The sequence below is a fragment of the Pongo abelii genome, chromosome 9 (genome assembly GCF_028885655.2).
Source record: "Pongo abelii isolate AG06213 chromosome 9, NHGRI_mPonAbe1-v2.0_pri, whole genome shotgun sequence".
In the NCBI taxonomy this organism is placed as follows: Eukaryota; Metazoa; Chordata; class Mammalia; order Primates; family Hominidae; genus Pongo; species Pongo abelii.
In genome coordinates, this window is record NC_071994.2 from 114,551,090 (window position 1) to 114,572,189 (window position 21,100).

Here is a 21,100-nt window from a genome sequence, read left to right on the forward strand (position 1 = left end):
TTTGTAAATTGCCCAGCCTTGGGTATGTTTTTATCAGCAGCATGAAAATGGACTAATACATCCATTTTATAGATGAAGAAAACTAAAATTCAAAAGAGAGTAAGCAGCTTACCCAATGTCATCCAGCTAGAGAAGAAAGGGCTGCAGCCCGCCAAAGAATTAAGATGATGACTTACCTGAAGCAACCTAAGCATCGGTGGTTAGGAAGTAGTTTCTAGGTCCCTAGAGAGGTGAGAGCACACCATGAAACAGGGTGCAGGGAATCATCTGACATAACAACTTGACCCAAGTGCCCTCTGCTCTCCTCACTTTTTCAGGTATTACTCAAAGGGTAACAGACCCCAGGTTGACTTATCTACCATCTCTGATGAAGAAATACATAGGAAAATACAAAAACACATCTCAGCGAATATGGCAGGAGCTGCTGGGTGAAGAATGTCCTTTTTCTTGGAATTGTTTCCCTAGGAAGAAAGGACCGGTCATTCATGCTGGGGGACATGAAAACTTGGAGCTTTGATATAAAGACCAGGAACTGAATGGTATACAATTAGCAGCATGTTCCCTTTGTCTCTCATGGTCTAATTGTCAATATTGAACAATTTCAAGCATCACATTTTCACTTCATGTTATCTTGTTATCTTATTCTGTGGTTTCATCTGTTGGATCTTCCCAACCGGATTGCTAACTCTTTGTGGATACAGACCATAATCCTGCTTCTTATACATCATCCCCCACATCCCAGCACTATGCTGATCATAGTGTGGGTGCCTAATGCATATTTGTAGTCTGATTTCTGAAGTCATCTCCATTGCAGTCAGATTCAGCTACTGAGGACTCTGCTGGACATTAAGATGTCAGAACCGGCCAGGCGCGGTGGCTCATGCCTGTAATCCTGGCACTTTGGGAGGCCGAGGCGGGTGGATCATGAGGTCAGGAGTTTGAGGCCAGCCTGGCCAACATGGCGAAACCCCGTAAAAATACAAAAATTAGCCAGGCCTGGTGGTGGGCACCTATAATCCCAGCTACTCGGGAGGCTGAGGCAGGAGAATCACCTGAACCTGGGAGGCAGAGGGTGCGGTGACCCAAGATTGTGCCATTGCCCTCCAGCCTGGGTGACAAGAGCAAGACTCCATCTCAAAAAAAAGTCAGGACCATGAGAACCCAGAGAGTTTGCAGAGTTACCTGGCCTTACACTGAGGACAAAACTGACCCTCTTTATCGTTTTCTGGGACACCAGGCAAGCTTTGGCAAGATTTGGAATCTGTAGCAGGCTCCAGATACTTTTTCAGGGGTGGCTTGATCTCAGTATGAACAATAACCCAATGTTGCCGCTGCCAGAGTTCAGGGAGTGGGGAGGGAGGGCTACCTGAAATTATGCTTATAAAATGTACATGCTCACATTCTTCATAAAGAGGAAGTATAGCGTGGCAGTTAGCACAGACTCAAAGCCTGATTTCAAATGTCGACTATGCTACTTGCTAGCTGTGTAACTTTGGACAATCTACTGAACCTCTCTGTGCCTTAGTTTTTTCACTTGTAAAATAAATGATAGTACTTATCCTATAAGATTGTTGTGAGGATTAAATATGTATAAAACACTTAGAAGAGTTTCTGGCATATAGCAAGTGCTGTGTAGAGATTAGATATTATTATTACTAGCATCCTTACTTAGTAATAATTATAGCATTCTGCAGATATAACATATCTTTACTGCCCTTTGCAATGTATGATGCTTTATTTTCTCCCAACAAATCTGTGTAACAGGTTTTATTAGTGCCCTTACTTCAAAGAAGATGCAATTTAAGATTAGAAGACATAAGTGACTTGCTAAAAATCGACAATCATATGCCCATTTCAATACACACTAATGTTCTTTTGTTTTTTTTTTAGAGACAGAGTCTCCAAACTGGGCTCAAGTGATCATTCTCCCATGTCAGCCTCTTGAGTAACTGAGACTACAGGCACACACCACTGTGCCTGGCTACACACTAATATCTTTTGATGATGATGACCTTCAGGTGACTGTCAGCTTCTGCATGCCTGGAGTGGGGGATGAGTGGATGGCTCAGCAGGGCCCTGCTGGCCCACTGGATAGGATACTGAGCACCATCTCTCTTTGCTGGCTGACCACCACATAGTTGAGTTCATGCTTGTGCCCAGTGTCTTATCTCTGCTCACTTTTCAAGAAGAATCCCTTGGAAAATGAGACCCAATTTTTCTTACTTTAATCATCTTTGTCATCATTTTTTCCCAACACAGTATGCCTTGTACACTATAGGCACTATTCCCTGGGGGAAAAAACATCTCCTGACTGCTGCCAGTTTCAGATATAGCCCATTTAGTTGGACCAGAAATGAGCAGGAGGCCAGGGTTTTGGGAAGTAGGCACTGGGAAGCTGGCATCCTCCCTCCTGGAGCTATTAGCCACTGAAGAGCTAGTACATTCTGCTGATGGCATCTCCTTTGTACAGGCATTCCACAAATAACTGCAGACCTGGAGCAAGGCGTTGGTGGGATTACAAGGATGAATCAGACCCAGGCAGTGCACCTCATAAAACTCACGACCCAGGGGTGGGTAGCAAAGCCCATGTACAACAATCTGTAATGCTGGAGCCTGCCTACCTCATTTCACATCCTACTCTTGCTCTTACTACAGATCACTAGGCAAGTTACCTACTTTCTCTGTGCCTTAGTTGCTTATCTATAAAATTTGGATAACAATCACACTTACCTTGAGAGGATTAAGTGAATTAATGCATATAAAGCTCATAAAACAGTGTCTGGCACGTGGCAAGCATTTAATAAAAGTTATTACTATTATTATCATATACTATATATTATTATATACTATTAATTATATAGTATATACTATAATACTATATAGTATATATACTACAGTTATACCATATAAGTATATAGTATATATAATATATACCATGTATGTGTCATATAACATATCTAACATATATTATATATACTATTATGAAAATGATTAGATATTAATACAAAGTTCTGTAATAACACCATGGAAAGGGAATTATTTCTGACAAGGCAGGTTAGAGAAAGATGTAGTTATAAAAACAGCATAATGGGCCGGGTACAGTGGTTCGTGCCTGTAATCCCAGCACTTTGGGAGGCCAAGGCAGGTGGATCACCTGAGGTCAGGAGTTCAAGACCAGCCTGAACAACATGGTAAAACCCCGTCTCTACTAAAAGTACAAAAAATTAGCCGGACAGGGTGGCGGGCACCTGTAATCCCAGCTACTTGGGAGGCTGAGGCAGGAGAATTGCTAGAACCCGGGAGGTGAGGTTGCAGTGAGCTGAGATCGCACCATCACACTCCAGCCTGGGAGACAGAGCGAGACTTCATCAAAAAAAAAAAAAAAAAGCATAATAAAGCATAATAGTCACTATTTGTCAAAAGCTCAAAAGCCAGCTCATAAGCATTATCTAATACAGTCGTCCCAAAACGCTACGAGCAGATACTTGCCACCTTTTGACTACAAAAACTCATCCTCAGAGAGGGTAACTTGCAGAGCAGTTCCATGGTGGAGCCCATTTGCACCCAGGTGGGGCTGTCTCCAGAGTCCAAGTTCCTAACCACTGTACCTTATTCCTCAGGATATGTGACTTCCAATGAGAATCAGAAGGGCAGGAAAAGTGTGGAGTGTCAGGGTTAGGATGGAGAGGGCACAGAGGCCTCCACGGCCAGAGCCCGGTGTCAGGGCAAAGGGGCTCCATCAGTGCAAGTGAAAGAACGCTAAGACTCCCTACACTCTGCACAGGCTTACCTCAGCCAGGCCCATGGAACATGTAGCCTTCCCTGTCCTAAGCCTCCAAGCCCATGTCATAGATGCAAGTCCCAGAGGACAGGTGGAGATGGTTGTGCTGAGTCACTGGAGCTGAGGCCACACTTGATGGGGTAGGAGAAGCAGGAAGCCATCCCCTCTCCTTCTCATTTATTTCTCTTATGTCCTCCCACTTCCTTTTGTCTCCTGTTTGGTGAGATCCCCATTACTACAACCTGCTTAGAGCCCCCTGGGCCTGGCTCACTGGCCCTGGGGAAGAGATGCAGGGGACCTCAAGAAAGGCTCCCAGAAGCAAGTGAGGCTGCTCGGGAATGAATGGAGGAGCAGACTCACTGCGGAGAAAACCAAGAGCTTATAGCTATATGGCTATTGGCTCAGGACCACCTGCCTCCTCTAGCAGCCATCCCTGACATCAGCGTCCTCACCTGCACCATTCAAGAGAGGGTTTCAGACAAACAGGAGACCAGCTGTACAGCTGGAGCAAAGTAGTCAAAACAGAGCACCTTTGCTTTCATTCATTTCTACCTGAAGGTGAGAGGTGCAAAGAGAGATCCTGGATGACCTGAAGACTCTTCTCTCACCAGGAAATTCAGACCCAGAAGAGATGGCAACATAAGCTAATGAAGTCATCTTCAGGACAACCCAAGTGAGCATCGTGCACCCATTCATCTATACAAAGGCATTTGACAAGAACATACTGTGTGCCAGGCACCAGGTAGATGGGATGACAAATAGAATCCCTACCTTCTAATGAGGGAGGCTTTCGAGTAAGCAAATATAATAAGACAATGGGATTCTTGCTGTGATCAAGGAGACACAAGGTGCTGTGGGAGGAAATAAGATGGCAGCCAATCTGCTAATGGAGGGTGGATGTGGGCAGGATGCAGTGGCCTCTGAGTCAAGTTGAAAAGAAGAAGTGGGAATTGCAGTTAGCCAAGGGAAAAAAGTGGGATAACGCCATTTCAGAAGGAGGAAGAGATGGGAATGGGTGTTTATGCAGATGTTTGTGGTTACAGAAAATCAAAGAAGCTCCCATCTGACTGCGTATATTTCCTCTGAAAGGGATAGAAGAGGTGGTAGAGGAGAAAAATTTAAAAATCACCGCTTTAGGAGATGATGGGAGCTGGAAAAGGAGCTGGCTAGGTGCTGTGGTTTAGATATAATTTGTCTCCACTGAAACGCATGTTGAAATTTCATCCCCAGTGTGGTGGTGTTGAAGGCAGGGCCTAATAGGAGCTGGTGAGTCACAGGGGGATCGCTTGTGGTGGGATGGCTTGGTGCCATTCTCAAGGCAATGGGTGAGTTCTTGCTCTTGAGAAACTGGATTGGTTCTTGGGAAAATGGATTAGTTCCCATGAGAGTGGGTTCTTATAAAGCCAGGATGTCCCTGAGGTTTGGTCTGTCTTCCCATGTGCCCACTTCCTCTTTGACCTTCTCTGCCTGTCTTGATGCAGCACTAAAGCCCTTACCAGAAGCCAAGCAGATGCAAGCACCATGCTTCTTTTACAGCCTGAAGAACCATGAGCCAAAGAAAATTCTTTTCTTTATAAACTACCTAATCTCAAGGTATTCCTTTATAGCAACACAAACAGACTAAGACACTAGGGATATAAGTCATGTGCACAGGACTCTCCCATGTCAGTATCCTCTTCCTAATGAAGGGTTCAATTGGGATTTCCTATCTTTTGGATGGTTTTGGCATATGAAATGCTGTGTGCTATAGTAGGAAAAAAAAGCAATTTCCTGAAACATTTTATGTAAGTTATCTCATTTGATTAACTCTGCTTTACAAATGAATAAGCTACTGTATTGGAATGATAAGTAACTTGCACAGTGTCACATACTTGGGGAAGTGAAAACCTAAAGAAGGTGAGAGACTCATTCTTCCTGCTTTAGGTGCACGGAAATGATGGAAGTTGAAGACAGACCTTCCTACTCCAAGTCCTAAGTTTTGCACTGTTAAGTCAGAAGGTCTGTTACTAACCTGCAATAGGATCTTGAATTAGTCATTTAACTGCTCTAAGCCTCAACTTCCTCATTTGTAAAATGAGTCTATGGGCCTTTCTGAAACTCTTTTTTTTTTAGACAGGGTTTTGGCTCTGTCACCTCAGACTCCCAAGTAGCTGGGACTACAGGTGCACGGCATCACACCCGGCTAATTTTTTAATTTTTTGTAGAGACAGGGATCTTACAATGTTGCCCACGCTGGTCTCAAATTACTGGGCTCAAGCAATCCTCCTGATATAACTAGAGGTTCAAGAATGGCCCCTAGAATCCAACCCATGAGCCCTCCAGCCTAGGAATGAGGCTTTGGCAGGAAATATCAAAGATGGGTTTTCTTTCATTTCCACAACCCTATAAGGTTTGGGAATTCTAAATAAACAAATTTACCTTAATAATTTGTTGACCTAATTTGTTGCTGTCTCTCCATGCACAGAGAGATAGCATGCAATGAGTACAAAAGAACAAAAGTAAGCACTATGACCAACTCATTGTGTGCCCTTGGTCAAGGCCACCTCACCTCACTCAGACTCAGTTTATTCAGCTGTGAAATGAAGTAGAAGATCCTTAAAGTCCATCCTACTTTAAATGTCTCCCACAAACCTTAACTCATATAAGCAAATGCATCTTCAATCTGTCTACCTGATTTTCCAGTAAGCATTTCTAACTTAACCTATCTAAAACAAAATCCACAATTTTCCCCATCAAATCAGCCCCCTTGCAAATGGCAATCATATCTAAGTTTCTCAGACAAAAAACTTGGGGTCGTCCTTGGTTTCCCTCCTTTTTTCATCCTCCGCACCCAGTCTGTCAGAAAATCCTATTAATTTTACCTTCAAAATATGTCTAATATACAACTACTTCTCAGCATCTCCACCGATATTACCACACTAGCCTAAGCTATCATCATCTCTCCCCTAGATTAACGTGATCCTTCTCTACCTGGTCTTGTTGCCTCTAATTTTGTCCTTCCACAGTAACAGCAGCCAGAGTGATCCTTTTAAGGCATAACCATGCCCCTGCTTTGTTTAAAACCCTCCAGTGGTTTCCCATCCCACTTGGGCAGAGTCTCAGGTTCTCATTCTGACCCACACCCTAATGATCTGGTGTCCTCCTGCTCCTTTCTCCTTCTACTCTCCTCCTATTCATCCTGCTCCTGTCTCCTACTCTCCTCCTGTTCACTCTGCTCCAGGCACACTGACCCCCTTGCCGCTCCTTGAACAGGCCAACTATGGTCCTGCTTAGAGGACTTTGCACTCACTGTCTCCTCTGCTGGGAAAAGATTTACCTGGCATGCTCCTCCCTTCTTCGGGTCACTGAGCAGATGCTGTCTTACCAAGGCAGCCTTCCCTGGACATCCTATTGGAAATAGCACTCATGCACATTCCAGCCCACCTCCACTTTCTAATCCCTTAACCTGCTTTCTTTTCCTTCATATCATAGACAGACTATCTTGTACAAGTAGCATGTCTCAAATTGTGAACACAAATCAACCAGGGATCTTGTTAACTGCAGATTCTAACTCTATAGGGTTGGGTTCTGCACTTCTAACAAGCTTTCAGATGATACCATTACTGCTGGCCCATGGATCACACTTCAAGAATGTAGAGTATATAGCATTTATTGATTTGTTTATGTCTGTCTCCTCCAACAAAAAAAGTAAGCTCCATGGTAGCCAAAACTTTGTCTGATTTTTGTTGATTTTTTTTTTTTACTTCTGTATTCCTTAGCCTTTATATCAGTGTTTGGCACAGAATAGACATAAAATAAATTCATTGAGGGAATCATGAAGGTATGAGGCAGATACATGAGAACCCCAGAAGGTCATCCAGTAAAGTCCTAGGAGCTAGAGCAAAATCCAGTGGGATGGTGTCCTGAAGCAGACAGAAATGTGATAAGTCAGAGAAGGCAACGGTGTCAAATCAGGTCAGCTGAATCCAGTGATTAGGTTTAAGAAATTAATTGGACCAGAAATGAGAGACAAGGCCCAAGAGTCCGCGGCTACAAAAGACCAGAAAGCTAGAACAGGGCAGAAAATAAGTGAGCAGGTTCAAAAGAATTGTTTCAGTCAAGACTACAATGCTCAAAGCCCACTTTGTGATGTGGAGATGATATGGCCTATCAGTAGGCTGCTGTGGTTCAGAGGCACAGAGTTGGGTAGGACAAATTCTATTTCATTTCAATCCATCTTGGAACTATTTGATTTTAGGATACAAGAAACGAGTTTCTTAAAGTTTACTATCTGTATTTGATTTAATTTGTCCTAAATTTCTTTCTTTCTAGCTTAAAAGATGTCCCATAACTTCTGTATTTCAGGGTAATACAATAATTTCATGGTATATTGCATACCACTTTGATGCTGATGTAGCTTTTCTGATGATGATGATGATGATGATGATGATACCATTTTCACTTTCAAAAGGGTTTGAGGCAGTTTATAGAATAATAACAACAACAATGAATAACATTCATGTGGTGCTTACTATGTGCCAAAAACTGTTCTAAGGACTTTATTGATATTCACTCATCTAATCTTTCCAACAATCTTACAAGGTTGGTATCTTCATTATCCCCACTTTATAGGAAAGAAAACAGAATCGCAAAGAGGTTAAGTGACTTGCCCAAGATCACTCAGCTAGCAAATAGAAACACCTACAATAAAAGAGAAAAACAAAATCTGTAAGAACCAAGTCATAAAGGAAGAATGGCGAGTGGGAAGAAACTAATTTTATCATAAAACTTGGGGAGAGAATGTTATAACTCAACACAAAACTTCATTGTAAGCTTCCTGGAAGCCCAGGGGAGAAGGAAAATGGGTTGGGCTTTATCCAAAGATTACCTCAGGCAAATTTTAAGAGAGTCTTGTGACACTAGACCTGAAGCATTAAAGATGGGTAGTCGGTGTGAGCAATGCCACTCTAGAAGGCAGAGTAGGAGAGAAGTGCAGAGTCCGAGGCCACTGCAGTAAGTAGATTGAGGTGCCAAAAAGGCCAGCAACAGAGGTGGAGTGAAATAGAGACTAGAAGGAGGTGGAAAAGGTTCCAAACACAGAGAAGGCAAGAGTCAGCATAAACCATCAATGCAGGGGAGGGTCAGCACTCAAGTGAGTCACGGAAATGCAGGATTCCAATCACAAAGTCCTTTTATACCTTGCTACTTAAAGTGTGGTCCTTGAACCAGCTCAGGAACTTACCAGAAATATAGAATTTCAGGCCCCATCCAGTTCCACTGAATCAGAAGCCACATGTTTCACAAGCTCCTCGGGTGATCGGAATGCACACGCCGGTTTGAGAAGCACTGCTTTGGCATGGGCCTTGGTGAATGCCCACACAGCAGTAGACTCTGAACACACACCCAGTGCTGTGATAGGTGCCCTCACATTCATTATCTCCTGGGATCCTCATAACAATCATAAAATAAAGATATCCTTTTTGTACTCATTTTACAGATAAGGAAATTGAGGCTCACAGTCATACCTAGTGAGAAACAGAGCTGAGACTTGCCCAAACCAATTACCTTTCATTCCATTCAATTCATTTCTATTAGCATTTCAGTGAGAATTTATCCTGGCCAAGGCAATAGCAGACAAGCTGCTGCTGGCATCATTCTGAAGGGTAGAAGCAGAGGGCCTATATCAGAGTGTGTTACAGCAAACAATGGAGGAAGGCTCAGCAGTAGGTTCTGATCGAAGAGAAGGGGACAGATGAGAGCAGGTAGGATGGATGTCTTCCAAGAAGGTACAACCAGAGCCTTCCGGGAACATGGCAAAGTTGGCCCTGAATCCATCCAGAAAACAAGTCCTTCATATTACAACTGGAGACATGTAGAGGTAGCTCCAGCCAGGCCACTCTGCCCTATCTAAGACCCTCCCCTTCCCGCCCCCACCTCAGCTAGCTGCAGTGGTGTGTTACCCTTCTGACTGTTCCGTTCATTCAGCGAAATGTCAGTGTAGGAGCAAACTGAGAGTGAATGTGTCTTTCATTTGCCAATTAGTCATGTACCACTTAACTGCTCACGTGTGTGATTTGAGCACGTGTGTTACATGTTACTTAATTTTTCCTTTATTGGTGATTGGTTTAATGAAGTTGCACATGGGCCAGGATGGTCTTGTATCTAATTGGCTTCCCCAGAGCACAAGGTGGACGCAGAGTGCATGTTTAATAGATTTTTATTGATGGATCGCCTCTTCTAGAGAACAAAACCAGAGCCCTCAGTCCCTCAATGCCCCACCAGGGAGAGCAGTCCAGGTGGAGGAGATGAGTCCTGAGAGCTGAGTGGGTCCACCTACGTGGGCTGGCCTGATGGTCCCTTCCTCGCCCAGTTGAACCCTCCTATCAGAGCTCAGGGAATCCCTGACACGCCTCTCCTCTCCTCTTTCATCTTCATGGGAAACAGAAACCACCAAATGTGGGTGTGTGGTGTGAAGACACTAGATGGTGTTCTCGTCCAGGCAGCTGTTTTGCTGTGTTGTTTTCCTGCCCCTTCCTGAGAAGATAAGATCTGGACAGGCTTGTGATTCTCTCCCACAGACCCTCAAAGGCAACAAGCAAGCCAAGTTCATTTCTCAGGCACCTTCTCAGAAACACACCCCACATCAGTATGTTTAATGAGATCCGGGTCACTTGAAAGCAACAGCGAAAGCAGCTTCCCTAAAACACAGGGCAAGATCAGTGCCTCCTCTGAGCTTCCCTTTCTTCTCCCAAGATCCCCAGGCAAAACTGATTTGCATGGGCAGCCAACTTGTACCTCCTAGAAGGAAACTTGAAGCCTGAAGTCGCTGGAGATACCAACACCTTCCCCAGCTGTAGGGGGGCCGGGGGAGATGAGCACTTAACAGAAAGTGAAATTTGCAGGTCTTTGGGGAGGCTGGGGAGAGGGAAGAAGACTGCTCTGGAAAACACAGAAGGAGAATAAAAGACAGAAACAGTTAAAAAGAATCAATGACTATGAGCATAAACTCTGCTACCCGGCTTCAAAATGGGATTGCAGTTGCAAGATGGCCCCAAGATATGAACTAACTCCTCTGGGACCCAGATTGAAGCCCAGGTGGCAACTGCACCTGCCTCACCCAGTGCAGAACACAGAAAGTCCTGCTCTGCAAAGCCCTGTGACTGGCTTACTGTTACCAGTGACCCCCCTTCCCCTGCAACCCAAAAGGACGGAAACCTAATTTTGATCACTCTTCCTTCCTCCAAAGCTGCTTCTCCTTCATTCCTCTACAGACCCCCTTATATTGTAAACTGGCAGCTGATAAGACCATTCACTTTCAAACCAATGTTTACTGAGAAGTCAGAGGAAGTGAATATAAAAGATAGGGCTTGCAAAGATAGAGGGCAAAAGAACTGGAGATTTCTTCTTCTATTTGAAAGCATCATGCCCTCCTGACCTAGGTCCCAGAGACCAGGCTAGAGAGAGAAAGAGAAACACTGAGGTTCCTGGTGTATCTCCTGATGTGCAAAATGGCAGGAGGAGGAGGCTGGTATTGCTTATGGCCCCACATGACCTAAGGATGGCCTTTCCCAATGGTGAGCCCAACAGCCTCCCAGAGAATCAGGCCTCCAGAGCAGAGCTGGGAGGGGAAGATATGGCAGCCCTGGAGGCTGGGCCTACGGGATGGGGGAAAATTAGAGGAGCCAGAGACCCACAGTTTAGAAATACAGTGGAGGCCAGGTGCAGTGGCTCATGCCTGTAATCTCAACACTTTGCAAGGCTGAGACAGGAGGTTCCTTTGAGCTCAGGAGTCTGCCATCACACTGGACAATATAGCAAGACTCTGTCTCTACTAAAAATCAAGAAAAAAAATAGCTGGGTGCAGTGGCACACACCTATAGTCCCAGGTACTCCGGATGCTGAGGCAGGAGGATCACTCGAGCCTAGGAGGTTGAGGCTGCAGGGAGCCAAGATCACACCACTGCACTCCAGCCTGGGCAACACAGTGAGACCTTGTCTGAAAAAAGAAAAGAAAAGAAATACAGTGGAACGTGGCAGCTCCTTTGTTGTTAAGTTCCAGGATATTTTTCATTCTGGGCAGCCTAGGGTGTCTTTAGCTGTTAAGGGGAAAGAGCTTGGAGGATGTGGGGAAGGGAAAGCTGGGGTACTACTGAGGGTTGAGCCTGGTAGGGGGATGGAGTTGCCTGGACTCAATCTTCAGGGCCTTCATCAGTTCCTTTCCTGTCCCCTGGATAACAAACTGGGCCTCTCTTCCTCTCTCTCCCTCTCTTTCTCTCTCTCTCCCTCTCTCGTTTTCTCACTCTGGCTCACACACACACACACACTTTTTCTTGATTAGATCGTTACATTCAATCCTAGGTAGGTGTGCCTCTAATTTCGGGTCCCCAAGCATACACACCCCAGACCTCAAGGGACTTTGGTCTGAGGTCAGGTCGGAGCACAGACAGATCTGAAATGCCGTTAGTCACATCATGGAATGGAGTGAGTTGGGTGCTTCGGGTAGATCCAGAGTACACCTTGGCTCTCACTCAGTATTATTTCTTAACAGCGTGAAACCCCCAGGACATCCCGACAGTGTCTGCCCTGGGTGGGCCAATGTGAGCAGAGAGCACGGGCTTTGAGGCTGGAGCCCCTGCATTTGTATTCTGGCTCCACCGCCTACCCTGTCACCGTGAGAAAGCGGTTTGACTTCTCTAAATCTCCTTTTCCCCTAGGTAGGAAAGGGACAGTAATGGTCCTTAGTAGGACTGAATGAGATACTGTGTAGGCCCAGCACGGTGCCTGAGCAGATCAAAAACTCAATAACTCATAGTCATTCTTATTTTTAACAGCACTTCCATTATCATTGTTATCCTCCAGGTCAGGAGCCACGCTGGGCCTGCAGTGAATTTTCTTAGAGTAGATTTTTGAGGGAGCCGGTCCCCAGCTCTTTCCAGAATCCCCAGCAGCTATTAAGGATGTCTGTGTACACCCAGTTTGCCATGTTTAGTTAAACCTTGAGGGACTCACGCCCCAGTGCAGCCCACGGGGTTTTTGCAGAGCTGATGACTAATATTTTGTAGAGAGTCTGATGACTCCAATACACCTGCCTTATGTCCCTGGGTCTGAAACAGCTTTCTTAACAGACTGAGAGATTCACTACAAGGACTCTCCTTTGTCAACATTTTACCAGCCCTGATGAAGGATTAAAAATTATGTTAACCAGCAGTTCTGACTTGGCTTCTGTCAGTCACAGCTTTGCATGGCTGCACTTGCTTCTCTCTTCCTCTTCCTCTTCCTGTCCCCTCTTTGCTGATCTGGACTCAGCCTGGTATTCTTGTCACAAGGTCATCGCCTAGGTGAGCTCAGCTCAGCGTGAAACAAAACAGCTCAGTCCGTACTGGGAGGAGGGGACCCTCCTCAATCCCCTGCCTTCTCACAAGTGGGCTCTTTTGGTTCCATCTTGCAAAAGCTGGGCAGAAAGAATTTTAATCTGAGCTCCCGGAGCCCTTGGACACAGGGACAGCATGAGCTGCCCCTAATTCCTTGGGGGCTGGGTGGTCTGCAATCACTCCCTCATAGCACTGTCTGAGGGTTGACCACTCAGCTTGCAAAGATATCTAGGCACAATTTGTTTTCAAAAGGCTTGCATGTTTGTTATTTTTTGAACGTTGGCTTTAGATCAGTTTGGGTGTTCTCCAGAGAAGAGCCACTCTGCTTCGGCATTGAAGCGTTCTCTCACTCACTCACTCCTCCCTACTCCCAAGTGTCTTGAATCACTGCTGCATTGCAGGTTCATGCATCTGGACTGTTTTCATGTTCTTGGGCCATGGCGTGTATTTTATAAACACACGGTCAGTTTACACTGCCTGGGAACTTAGGGGATTTCCTCTCTGTGGGAAACAGCTGTGAGGAACTTGACCAAACTTGGCTTTGTGGAGAGTAAGATGTCGCCTCTGATCATCCACGTGGGGCAGCTGCACTGGCTGTGTTCCTGTTGTTATGCCTGAGGATTCTCCTAGAAATCTAAGCTAAGAAGGGAAGCTCATTATGCTCTCCTCCCTGGTTTCCAGTTTAGTTGTTCATAAGTGATTTTGCATATCATAAGACCCCATGTCTGTTCACCTTCACGCCGTCTGCCAGCAGCACCTTAAGCCATCTGACTGCTGTGGGACCTCTGAGGCTACAGAATTATGGCATCATAAAGCTGGAAGGGACTTTAAGAGAGCCATTCGCCCAACACATTAGATGAGCACTTACTATATGCAAAGTGCTGTGCTAGATGTCATGGGTGAAGGAAGGTGAGCAAGACCCAGCCTCTTTCCTCAAAGAACTGATAGACTTTAGGCTTGGCCGTCATCGCCACAAAGCATTCTGTGTGACCTTCGTCTTCAGGTGGGCTCACGGTGTCCTCCTTAGTTCATGCCCCCTGCTGAGCACTATCACAGCACCTCCTATGCTGCAGTGAAGTGATCCTCGCGTCTGTCTTCCGCACAGAATGTGAGCTTCTGGAGGGCGGGACCAACCATGCTGGATGACATTGAGATTCTGCAGCTCCTATCACAGGGTTTTCATAAAGGGGAAATAAGATGAAGAGTAGAAACACTCTATTTACTAGCTACTTAGGCTAACCACCAAAACCAGAGGAGGTTGGTAGCTACCTGAAGCAGAAAGAACTAGAGAAGCCAAAGGGATACCACCAACCTTGAGAGTCCATGAAGAAGCTGGGAAAACTGGAAGCATCTAAGCCACCGTTCTCTTGGCCCTTCTGCAAACCCTCTCTGCCACGTCTGCAGGAGTTTGTTTTAGTTCACTAGGGCTGCCAAAACGAAGTACTGACTGGGTGGCTTAAATAACAGAAATTTACTTCCTCACCATTGTGGAGACTGCAAGTCCAAGTTCAAGGTGTCAGCGGGGTTGTTTCTTCTGGGAGCTCCTCTCCTTGGCTTCCAGATGGCCGCCTTCTCTCTTCGTCTTCACATGGACTTCCCTCTATACCTATCTGTGTCCTAATCTCTTCTCATAAGGACACCAGTCATATTGGATTAGGGCCTACTCATATGACCTCATTTTACCTAAATAACCTCCTTAAAGACCTTATCTCCAAATAGAGTCACATCCTGAGGTACTGGGGATTAGGAAGTCAACCTATAAACTTGGAGGAGAAGGAGGAGGCTGCACAATTCAGCCCATGACAGAAGTTAACACTGATGCTCAGAGAAGTGCCAGTGAGTCCCTGATAAAAGCCACAGCCAATCAGTTCAGGAACCAAGAATTAGGCCTGTATCTGCCTTCCTTCTTGGCTGACTGACAACCCTAGAGATACAAAGCTTCATCCAGCACTGGTAACCGAACTTAACTCTATTTTGCCACCACCACTTCCTGTACGTGCCCCTCGCCCCTTGGCCTGCCCACAGCACTGGTACTACCTGAGGTGTCTGTATTTGAGCCAAAGGCAAGAGAAGGTGTCAATGCGGAAGAGAGAAAGAAACATGTCTCCCTTGGGACTAGGATGGGAAATGACACAGATGGAGGCAATTTCCAAGGAGAACCAGTGGCTCGCTTCCCAAGCTTGTAAGCAGAACATAGAAAAAAGGTACAAATGCCCTGGCTAGATGGAAGAGAGCCAAGCCACCAGCAAGCACCAGCAGCGGGTCTCTGACTGCCAGCCAGGGCCATGGCGCTGCCAGACAGGAACCAACATGGAGCAGAGAGAGAGGCCTGGCAGCGGGATGGCTTCACCTTCCACACAGCTTTTGCTGTTGGCTTCTGCAGGGTCATGAGTCCTCAGCAGCCTCAGTTCCCAGAGTATCTCTTCCCACTATTGGGTGCCAGTTGGCTAAGTGTCGTATTGGAAAAAAAGTATGGGATGTGAGCTTCTAGATGAACCAACCCATTATAATCAGACTCGGCTTAGTTTGGCCACACAATGCCAGGACAGCAGGGAGGTGTTGCTGACTCAGCACCAGGCACCCAAGGACAGGCAGGTCCAGAAGTGGCTTGGGGTAAAGGAATCTACAATGGACAACTGTAGTGTCCTAGAGATGCTTAGGGTCCAGCCATTAAGCTGTAGTCCAGTTCTCTAGGCAAAGGAATGTAGTCCAGTTCTCTAGGCAGAGGAAAGTTCACAGTCTATCTTCTCAGCTGCCCCTGAACCCAAGTCTCAAGGTGCAAAGTCCTGGAGGACTTGCAGAAACCAGCTGCTGGCTTGTCCAGGAGATATTAAAGTTTCCTTTAAAATCATCCCAGCAGTCCAGATGACCTGCTCTTCAATCTCATCCTGAAATTGCATCCACAGCAGGGTAGACCAATCTGAGCAGCCAGCTCTGGAAGTGAAACTAAGGAGATCATAGCCAACAATCCTCCTTGGACCAGGTGGCATTCTGGGCTTTGCCTGGAGAAAGCCACATTTTTTACACAAAGACCAAAAGACTAAGGATCAGGAGAAAGAAGGCAGTGGGCATGGTAGGGTGTGGACTCTGCCTTAGCAGAGACTCTGGGGGAGATTAAACAGGGGGAGATGAGACCATGATCATCTCACAAGAGTTAAGCTTCAAAAGTCACAGGAGCTGTACGGAGAGCTACTTTGCCCACCTGTGGTTCTCCCCTGTAATGGGTAAGAACAAGAAACAGCATTCAACAATTTGAGACAGGAGTTTGTCTAGTAGAAGGCCAGAGGGATTGCAGTAGCAACCTGGTGACCCCATTCATTCATTCATTCAACATATTTTTATTGAACACCTAATTTGTGCCAAGCATTATGCTGAGTGGTTGGCAGGATAAAAAAATAAACTAACAGGCCTTACTCTCATGAAGCTTACATTCTAGCAGAGAAAAATGAATCAATTATACAATTCAAAACACTAATAATTGTAATAAGTGCTACCAAGGGCTTTGAGAGTACATGATGGAACACAATCTTGGAGGTCCCAGAAGGCTCCCTTGGGAAAGGGACACCTAGGCTAGTCCCTAAAAGGTGAGAGGAAATTACCTAGAAAAAAGGATGGGATGGGGATGGGAGAGAACATGCCAGAAAAAAGGAGTAACTTATGCAAAGGCCTTAAGGCTGGAGAGAGCATGACAGAATCAAGGAACCAAAGTCCCAAGTGGCTGGAGTCCAGAGATTGGTGTGGGATGGATCTCAAGAGCCTAGCTCTCAGAGAGGGCACCTCATGCAGGGCCTCGTAGACTATCTAAAGGGTTTTTATCTCTAAGAGCAGCCAGAGCCATAGAAGGGCTTGGGGGAGGATGAGATGGCATAATTAGCTATGCTGACCTGAGCATTCAGCCCTCCCCTTTACCTAATGTTGCCTCCATACAAAGGAGGAGACCTGGCCTTGTGTCTGAGTTCATCATGATCTGAAAAACTCCAAACTGGACAATTCATGAGAGCTACTTTGCTTCCAGCAAGCAGAGCTAGTCAACCGATTCGCAAAGACAAAATTTAGGTTTGCACGTGTGTTTCCCGAAGGGCAGGATGTCCCTGTGGGCTCCCATCTGGCTACCAATTAACTGATGTCTGCACCTTAGAGGTGCAGACCCGCCCAGCTTGCAGGAAAGAGAAAATGGGGCTAACTTCCCCAGCAATACTATAAAATAAGGCTTACAAAAAGTAGAAGGCGGCTGGGCGTGGTGGCTCACACCTGTATTCCCAGCACTTTGGGAGGCTGAGGCAGGTGGATCACAAGGTCAGGAGTTCAAGACCAGCCTGGCCAAGAGGGTGAAACCCCATCTCTACTAAAAATACAAAAATTAGCCAGGCATGGTGTCAGGTGCCTGTAATCCCAGCTACTCAGGAGGCTGAGGCAAGAGAATCGCTTGAACCAGGGCAGCAGAGGTTGCAGTGAGCCGAGATCACGCCACTGCACTCCAGCCTGGGCGACAGAGTGAGACTCCATCAGAAAAAAAAAAAAAAAAAGGCAGAAGACATGGCAGGTCACAGCAATTTTTCATGATACCATTGAGACCAAGCTCATGGGAATTAAAAGGGCCCAGAAGCTGCTGGAGAGCAAGTCAGCCTCTCCCCATCTCTGAAACTCAGGAAAACAGTCCCTTCTCTATGCACCAAGAGAGAATCTCTAATTTATTATTCCAATAGGATTCTCCTAAACTGCTTCAAGCCAGTCTGTTTTTTTATCCCAAAACAAAAGGATGCAGGGGAGGGTCTTCTGGTCTCAGCGACCTTCATAAGGGAGCCCCAGCAAATCCTTCCTCCAGCTCTGATCCAACCGTGCACCAAGCTCAATCTCAACCTAAATATTCAAGGCACAAAAACTGATCATAGAGGTCCCCAGTAAGGGCAGAGTGGTTCTAAAAAAAAGACCACACTGACACACTTCTGCTGGACTTCCTCTCATGCTCATGAGAAATGGCTGCTGTGCGTGGCCTCTGAGACCACCCAGGCGCCCTCCTGCTGGACACTCAAGATGGACATCATAGTGCTCACACCACCCTGCCACCCCAAGAGTCCTGGAAATGCATGTGCACACAGGCCTCTATCACCCTAACGCTCTCATGGCCACCAAGCACAGGCTGGAATAGAAGGATGTGTCCTTTGACCTTTTTGTCCCCTCTTCCCAGACTGAGCCTGGGAATCAAGTGCACAGGAAGACAGTTAACCTGAATCACCATGTGGCAACGCTCCCATTTAGAACCTTTGTGCCTCAGGTGCAGAGGATCAGCCAGGGACAGGACAGGGTGACTCCCAAGGCCAGAAACAGGACAAGGTCCCTCCCTTGCCCAATAACAATGGACACGAGACACCCACAGGACACACTCAGGAACTCCAAGTTGTCTTGGCCTCCCCCATCCCCAGCTGGCAGCCAATCCCCAAAAGCAGCCATGGGTGGAGAGGGAGGGCAGTTTTGGATTCTATAGACTATAAAGCAGGTGCTGTGGCAGCTTCGGTCTTAGTGAGGCTGCACGCCTCTCTGTTTTCCCCCACCTTAGTGCGACTCCCTGTGTCAGGACATCGGTGCATTTTCTCCCCCGTGCACTGAAAACAGTGCATTTCCATTTCTTTTCCAGCTGGGGACTCTGTAGCCAGTGACTCCTGACCTGGCTGCCCCTCAGCAGACACCTCAGGTTCCTCCTGCAGAAGAGACCCCTGTTGGCCACTCCTAAGCCCTCCTCAGGCGCCTAGATAGCCCCTCCACTCCGAGTCAGCAAGAAGGGCCACCGCAGTGACAGAGCTCCCTCTACTGACAGCTCGCTGTGGTGGCGGGCCCGGGAGACGGAATGAGGCACTTTCTCCCCTAGAAATTAGATTCTGGGAACACCTTCCAACTCTCCCCCAATCCACTGCTCCCAAATAAGGGCAGCATTATCTGGAAGATCCTAAGAATCAAATCCTTTTACATCAGTGCCGTATCTCCGTTGCCAAAACTTGAAATAACACCCAGGACAGGCCCTTAGCCCAGCCTGGGCCAGACTAATGGCATGTGTTCCAAGGTCCCCACTGCACTGATCTCAAAGCATCATGTGCACCAAACCATTCAATTAAGCGTTCCTACTAACTACCTCCCAGAGAGCTAGTCTACCCCTCCTCAAAGGAATTCTTAGACACCTTGCCCACTCTTACACCACAGGCAGCCAAGCCCATGCTGACAACTTCCAAAGGACCTGTCGATATCAATGACAATAAATAATAATATAACACGCTTGGTTCTCCAAGTATATGACATTCATTTAATCCACAAAAACAATGCCACCACCCCCAAAAAATAGATGTCACCATCAGATGAGGAAATTAAGGCATAGAAAGATGAGAGACCTGCCAGGATGAAAACTCAGCTCCTTACACATAAAGACTACTTTCTGGAGGAGCTGTGAGCTGAGGACTGTTAAGATGAAAAGACATTGGAACCAGGAAATCTCCGAGGCCTGAGCTCCTTTCAGCGCCCTGCCAGAAGAGGAGGCCGAGAAAGCCAGACCTCTCTCTCCCCAGGTGCTAAGTCACCACAGAGACCCTCCCCAGGTCACCACAGCCTTAGAACCACCACCACCAGTGGCACCAGAAGCCTCATGGAGGAGCAAAATAGGTGAAGAGAAATGAGCACAGGCTCAGAGGCTTGACCAGCCTCTCCCATCCTGCCCATCACAAGAAACATGTTCTTCAGAGAGCTCTTAGCTAGAGAAACACTAAAGGCCCTCACAGGTTCATCTTTAAGGCATCTCCCATCCACAGCCCAAGTCCATACAATCCAGTGCCCCAGGATGCTGACAGCGACACGGATAGATGATGCTCAATTTGGGAAGCAGCAAGGGCAAGGAAAGCAAGGAAACTAGCCTGGGCTCTAGAGCTGGGTGACTTACAAAATGTTGGTGTCACTATCTAAAAATGAAGGAGTCAAGAGCAACACCGTGGGGTGAGAAAGGAGATGATGAGTTAACAGGAAAATGCCCGGCATCTTGCCCCACAACTTGGCATGGAATTCAACTCAATATAATTTTTGCTGTAAGATGACAATGTTAATTTGTTCACATTTATTAGAGTTGGTTAATCCACCCAAATGATTCATTTATTTGAGGCCAATAAACTGAATGCTAACTGGCCTCGAAGTCATTCATCATCATTAAGTGGTAAGGTTATGTGGTTATTAAAAAACCAAGCCTGCAGATAAAAGATTTACTGGTCACTTAAGCATGTGTTTATTAATTCAATAAAATTAGGCCAGATGTAGTGGCTGACACCTGTAATTCCAACACTTCGGGAGGCCGAGGTGGGTAGATCACCTGAGGTCAAGATTTCGAGACCAGCCTGACCAATATGGTGAAACCCCATCTCTACTGAAAATACAAAAATTAGCCAGGCATGGTGGCGGGCACCTGTAATCCCAGCTTACTCGAGAGGCTGATGCAAGAGAATCACTGCAACCTGGGAGGCAGAGGTTGCAGTGAGCCAGGCTGTATTGGGTGCTTTAAAAGATTAATAAAAACAAGCCTGGTCCCCAAGTAGCTCAAACCTTACTAGAGAAGAGACGAGAAGTACCGAAATAAATGCAAACGATGTCAAGGGCCATGAGAGGGGACAAACTGCCATGGTAGTTTAGAAAGCGGGTGAGCAGGTCCTTCTGTGCAATCACAGAGGGCTACATGAAGGAAGGCGCCAGACCTGGGAAAATGGGTAGGCATGGAACAGACATTTATCATGGGGCACGCATTCCAGGCAGAACGTGTGCAAAGGAGGAGGTAGGAAAAATGAAGGGTATTTTTTAGAAGGAGTAAGGATACCTAGAAGACAGTGGCAGCATTTCTGGGTAGGGGGTTCACAGGTGTTGTTGAGGCCCTGCTGCACGCCAGGCACTCTGTACCATAGGCAGCCTCTATGCTGATCACGAAGATAAACGCATACACAAAACA

At 46.4% G+C, this 21,100-nt stretch overlaps 1 long non-coding RNA gene across 2 annotated transcripts; it reads right to left on the bottom strand.

The window, feature by feature from the left end:
* Positions 1-9,959: 9,959 nt before the first annotated feature.
* On the bottom strand, positions 9,960-13,886 carry LOC129048768 (uncharacterized). Of its 2 annotated transcripts, XR_008511371.1 has the most exons (4): positions 12,085-13,886; positions 11,635-11,756; positions 10,556-10,699; positions 9,960-10,458 (listed from the first exon to the last, which is right to left on the bottom strand). It is a non-coding gene; the product is annotated as an uncharacterized LOC129048768 (long non-coding RNA). The 2 variants fall into 2 exon arrangements; XR_008511370.1 differs by having other exon boundaries at positions 9,960-10,699; positions 12,976-13,879.
* Between the last annotated feature and the right edge of the window lie 7,214 nt (positions 13,887-21,100).